This window comes from Podarcis raffonei, chromosome 2, assembly GCF_027172205.1.
Source record: "Podarcis raffonei isolate rPodRaf1 chromosome 2, rPodRaf1.pri, whole genome shotgun sequence".
In the NCBI taxonomy this organism is placed as follows: Eukaryota; Metazoa; Chordata; class Lepidosauria; order Squamata; family Lacertidae; genus Podarcis; species Podarcis raffonei.
This window is the reverse complement of record NC_070603.1, coordinates 60,048,726-60,055,230: the sequence shown is the minus strand read 5'-3', so window position 1 is coordinate 60,055,230 and position 6,505 is coordinate 60,048,726.

The following is a 6,505-nucleotide window of genomic DNA, read 5'->3' as shown; positions in this document are numbered from 1 at the left end:
ACCGAGGTTTGATTGTATTAGGTAATTGCATGTGTGTGTTACATTTACACATTACATTTATAGCCTGCTCCTCGACAGCCTCCCACCACCCATTTTTTCTTCACAACAATCCTGTGAGGTAAATTAGATCAAGAGAGTAGGGATTTCAAGTTTGCTCTCCAAACTTCGTCTTAGGCTGACACTAGTTTGCATTAAGTGATGTTAGGTTTGGTTTACTGAATTTATGAATTGCTTCCCCATCACAAAATGTCTGTTGTTTACCAAGAGGGTGAAATTCAACAAGAAAAATGTGGAGAACATTTTAAAAACATAGTATAAAATCAACCAATCACCAGTGCTGCCGAAATGCCTGGTGAGAGAAAAATGTCTTCATCTGGCATTGAAACAATGACAAGGCTGGTGCCTGCCTGGAGAGAAAGTTCCTGTGAGAAGAAGCTGAGGGAGAATTGGGGGTGGCGGGGGGAGAGATAAAAGGCCTGTTTTCTCATGGCCACACTCCAGACCCCGCTTGATGGTGGGACACAGTGAAGGGCGTCAGATGACAATAACAGGGTTTCAGGGAGGTTCATATGGGGGAAAGGTGGACCTCTAGGGACAGAAGTCCCGAGTCATACAAGGCTTTAAAAGTCAAAAACAACACTTTGCATTGGGCCCAGAAACAAACTGGTAGCCAGTGCTGCCGAGCTGGAACCACTGTTACATGTTGATGCTTCCTTGTTCCAGTCTAGCTTTTTATTTGTTTACCGGTATTTATCGAATTTGTATACCGCTCTTCATCGCAACACAAAAATACAGCATGGAAACACAAAATATGTAATAAGACAAAAGCAAAAGAAACCAATCATCCCCATCCTGCAGACACGTTTAAAAAGCTGTTGCATTTTACATGGCATTCTCCAGTTTCCAAACCATTACTGAAGGCAACCCAATGTACAGCACATTGCAACAGTCTTAGTATTAGGTCGTGCTGAACTAGCAAGACCTGAGTAGTGCAGGTCAAAAGTGCATCATGGTTTATAAAATGATTTATTAAATCGGGAAATGCAGTACGCAACCACGGCTGACAGCACATGCTTTGTAAGAAGTCCCAAATTAAATTCCCATAAACTACAGTAAAATAAACAACAGGCAATAGGATAGAAGAGCCATTGGAAGTACTAGGCTTATTTTCAGACTTCGTCCTGCCCCTGTCATTGTAAGTTTTTGACTCTTACAGGGAATTAATTATGAGACGGAATCTATATGCCACATATAATATGTGATTAGTTAGGCCTCATGCACAGCAATCCCTTGGTCTAAACTAAAGGGAACCGATTACCATAATTATAGTTGTCCACTAGAGGGCTCCCTTGCTTTGGGCTGTGGAAGCTGTACTAGTAGAAATTTCAATCGCTGGAGGCTGTCTTTTTGTTTTCAAGCCTTTTCATCTTTTGTATTATATTGCTTTTAAATAATTGTGGTTTTCATTTTTAATTTATCCTTGTCAGTTGCCTTGAGATTGTTAAAGAACTTCCGTTCCTAAGGGACATAGTACCGTAACGGAACTTTCTCCCGTTGAAATAAATGGGTTTGAAAAGTGCTTAACTTTATATTGACTGAGTCATTGGTATGTAATAGAATTCTAAATATTTCTTTACTAAAAAAAATACACGCCTGGTTGTGTTATTTCTTCTGGATGGCTTCATGTTCAATCTGATCTTTTTTTCCTCTTTCTCTGGCACATAGGTGAAACTAGATAAGAAATGGACCAAAAGCCAATAGTGGAGACAAATAAATAACTAGGCTGGGATCTTTTAAAAAAACCAATGTGGGTACTTGAAAGTGTGCTTGTGTGAACATATGAATTTATCTGATTAAATTTGCCTTCTGTAGCCCCTAACACCAGATCAGATATATCAGGATGTCACTCTGGGGTCCTCTTAAAAGGAACCCTTTCCTTTGGATACAAGCAGTTATCATTTCTTGCCAAAGATATTCCCCCAGTGTGTGAGAGGTCGTATGTGGGTGATTTGATCATTCAGGATATAGGTAGCTGGGTGTGTGATGGGTGTGTAGACCAAATGGTGACTTTTGGTTTTGATTTTAACGTCACAGTAAGTTTAGGATCGGGACGCGGGTGGCACTGTGGTCTAAACCACTGAGCCTTGGGCTTGTCGATCAGAAGGTCGGCAGTTCGAATCCCCATGACGGGGTGAGCTCCCGTTGCTCGGTCCCTGCCCCTGCCCACCTAGCAGTTCAAAAGCACATCAAAGTGCAAGTAGATAAATAGGTACCGCTCCGGCGGGAAGGTAAACGGTGTTTCCGTGTGCTGCTCTGGTTTTGCCAGAAATGGCTTAGTCATGCTGGCCACATGACCCAGAAAAACTGTCTGCGGACAAACGTCGGCTCCCTTGGCCAGTAAAGCAAGATGAGTGCCGCAACCCCAGAGTTGTTCGCCGCTGGACTTAACTGTCAGGGGTCCTTTACCTTTACCTTTAAGTTTAGGATCAAAACTTTTGTGTTTCCTTTTCCTTTCCAGAAAACGAACCTCAGCATCTCGCAGTGACGTTAAGCTACAATAATATTAAATACACTGCTCAGTTTTGGTGTGTGGTTCTTTGCTGCGTGTACATTGCTGTCTGGACAATGGCTGCTGCGCACATGGCTGCACACTGGTTCAGCTTGGCTGGCAGCAATCTCCATGCTCTCAGGCTCCTCCATTGCACTTTGCAGAGTAGCAATGACAGCTTGCTATTTGCAGAGCTTGTTTTACACTAACAAGACACTATAGTACATTCTGCACCTCGCGTATCCTGACACCATGACTGGCACTGTTATTACCATAGATCTCATTGCACAGTACAATGGGGTAGGCAGGGACACACACATGTCTAAATGAAGAGAGGCTTGTCTCAGGCACACTCACTGTCAGGGCACACTATCTCCCAATTGGCCAACTCTGGCACTTAAAACAGTGTTTTTTGGCTTCCTGACATAGGGGACCCCACTTCCACCTCCGAAAGCAAGCTGGGTTGGCCTCTCTGTTTATTTTCTGGCTCTGCTGTAAAGAGAGAGGTCAAAGCCTGCAGACTCCTCTCAACCTCTTCAGAGCTTTCCTGTGGCATGGTAAACTCATGGTGTTTAACCAGGCTATTAAGACACAGCAGGTGAAAACAAGGCCTAGCAGCCAAGGAGTACTGATGAAGAATGTGCTGTGCTTGGTTTCCCAGGTATCTGACTTTACAGGAAGCAGGCTATTTTGTCTCCTACAGCAGTAATCAATGAGAAGCTGACAATTTATCTCTCCCCTCCCATCAAAGTCCTGAGATGACATAGTTTGATGTTTTTAAACTATGGTAGGACTATGTCAAAAATCAAGGCTACAGATGCAGTGTTTGGCTGAACAAACTCTAAAAGATATATTTGCTATCAGATCCCATTTTCTTCTTTTTCCACTTTGATCTTTGTACCAGAATCTCTATGGCTCCCTCTGTTTATAACAGACTCCCCATCTGTAGCTTCTAAGTTACCTTTATTTTCAACATCAAGCCGTCTGAAAAGACAGGATGATGAGATGGGAAAAGCAAGTCGACTGTAACAATAACTGTTATGCAAGTGCATCTTTTCATCTTTTCATGACCCAGCTATATTTGTCCAAATCCCTCTTATACCCAACTGTTGAAGTTGCCAAAGACCTAACCTCCTTGGCTGTTCTTTAGGTCACCCTATCAAGTAAGCTTCTGAAAAACTCCCTTGGACCACCTTAACTTCAGCTTTCCTCAGATTTTATGAGCCAAGTTGAATTGTGTTTCTGGGTCTGCAAAATCCAGATGGGTATTATGCAGCCTTCAGGATAGGACTGGGCAACCTGCAACCCTCCTGATGTTGTTGGACTTTTGCTCTTTTCATCCTTTATCATTGACCATGTTAGCTGGGGCTGATGAGAGTTGGCATCCAAGAACATCTAGAGGCCCAAAGGTTCTACCCCTGCCTTAGGATATATTTTAGTAAAAAAGATGGCAGGGAAGACTGATGTCAATACATGAATGACTTCATGAAGAAGGAAGTGTGGCTGAAAAGACACCTCCGCAATTGGTGTAAATTTGAGAGGAGAAACAAGACAAAATTACTAGTTTAGAAGAAGGAAGCAATTACCAGTTTAAGATAATTGTCTTGGGAACAAACTGGCTACCCTCAAAACCAGCCCTGTAAACATAGATGTTAGAGGAGAAACAAACATCTCTCAGTTTCCTCAGGCGAGAGATACTGAGAAACTTTTGATGGACTGCAAGACTATAACTCAAGATGTTATTAACTTGGGAAGCAATAACATGCCAGTTGTGAGATGGAACTCATACAAATGCTAGCACTACTGTGAGGAAGGCACAAGATGGCAGACAGAATGAATCCCCTACTCTCCCTCCTTTTGTGTGTTGGTGTGATGGGTACAAATCTGTCCGTTTCATTTTCTCTCCATTTCTCATTCTCCTGTTCTCCACATTTCTCGTTTTCAGTTTTCCACATTTCCACATCTGTTTGTGATATTAAAAAAAATACTCATGAACCACTTAGAGTTTCTATTTGGAGTCAGGCAGTATATACATTTTGCTAAATAATGATAAAAAATGAAGACCTGCTGGCTTTTTAGTACAAATTTCTCCTAATACACATTTTCACAAAGCCTATTTTCCCTAATATAATGCAATTTTGTATGCCAGTTTCATGAATGTATTATTTTAATGCACACTTTACCTTAGGATATACAATTTTGTGCATGGATAAGTATGCTGCAAAATTCAGAGAAGTGCAAATTTCCAAGGATGGCTATGTTTCCGTTGGTGTGTTGTTTCAGAAAGTGCAAATTAGGTAGGTTTGCATTTAAATGTGAACTGAATCAAATTCCTCCCCATACCTAGAGTTTATATAGAGGTAGGAGCCATGTGTGCCAGATTTGGATTTCACCCTCTGCTTTTGCCTTCTGTAGAAAGCATATACACATACAACTTGTGCATGCATGAGCTTGCCATGCAGTCAATAAATCTGCATTTCAGTGGTTTCATGGCAGCATCTACAAATCACGCACACATGCAATCTGTGTGCATCATCCCATGGATGCTGAGAGTGGTGGTTGGACAATGTGAATGATCCTGATTACCAGTACTCTTCTCATATTGATTCTACTACTTTTCAGGACATCGGGATAAGGCTTGTGTCACTACTGGAAAGGCTAAAAAACAGAGCTAGTTCAACTGAAGTGGGTGCATCCAACTTTAATCATAGTCAGAGCAAGTCCATTAAAACGAATGGACATGAACAATTTAGGTCCATTAATTTCAGTGGGTCTGCTCTGAGTAGAACCTAGTTGGAGACACCCCAGGGTGTTTTCACATGTCAGGTTTCAATTGAGTTTTTCTAAAATCGCTCCATAATGTTGAACCCTACCTTTGCCACAAAGCATGGCCAATGTGTCTCCCAAACTCTATCCAACATTAACAACCTTTGCTCATGGCACAGTCAGTGGGAAAGACTCCCAAGGCCTCATTTTAACACCTCACTGTGTGAACATGCTCTGAGCTACTCGTATCTGATCTGGCTCAGCTCCCCTTGACCTTAGGCAAGAAATGCCCCTAAAGACCTAAAGATCAAAATGCTCTGGCTTAACTAGTTCGGGGAAATTTGCAGATTACTTAATTAAAACACATTTCTGACTTACTCAAAACATTTAAATCCTGAAACTTCTTTGTCGGTAAATGTAGGGGCTGAGGCTATCCCTGATTTGTGTATAAATGTCCTTTTTCTGATAATGGTTGATGGTGTTTGTAAATAGGCATAATTTTACATCACGAGTAATTTTTCCTCTATTCTCATTTGTTTGGAACTGAAGACAGCTAAAAGCTTTCTTATCATTCACTTTGAGTCAGTGTTATTTTTGTTCTATAAGCCACATTCCAAATGAAGGCCAGATTTCATGATGGCATCAGAGCTGAAGCAGCAATAATTCCGCTGGAGACTAAACAGATTTTCCTAATGTCAGTGTGATTTTCTCATCACAGAGGAAATTTGAACAGATAGGAGGCCTTTAATAAAATGTGGTGTATTGCAAGTTGTGTAACGGATGCTGAAGCCCTCTGAACACAATACACAGAGCAAAGAGTATGGACATATTGGCAACACAGCCAGAGTGATTCCACGTGCAAAATTAACACGCTTCCATTAATTTTGTCGGCCTAAGTGCTCAGGCCCTGTGAAGTCATCAACTGCCAACATTACTAGAGGATTATTCATTTAGATGTCACAGAATGCATAGAGTTATCTAATACAATACTGACAGCCCACATGGGCTAATCATCATTTCCCCTATCCCATATGAACTCAGCTCTCTCATTGAACTAATGCCTGCTGGGAAGTAGAAGGCAAAGAGCTTTATGTGGTTGTACTAGTTCCTTCCTTCAGCTCAAGGGCTATCAAGGCATTCAGCTGTGGAAGGAATATGGCACTGCTGCTGAACCAATTATAATTTCTCAGC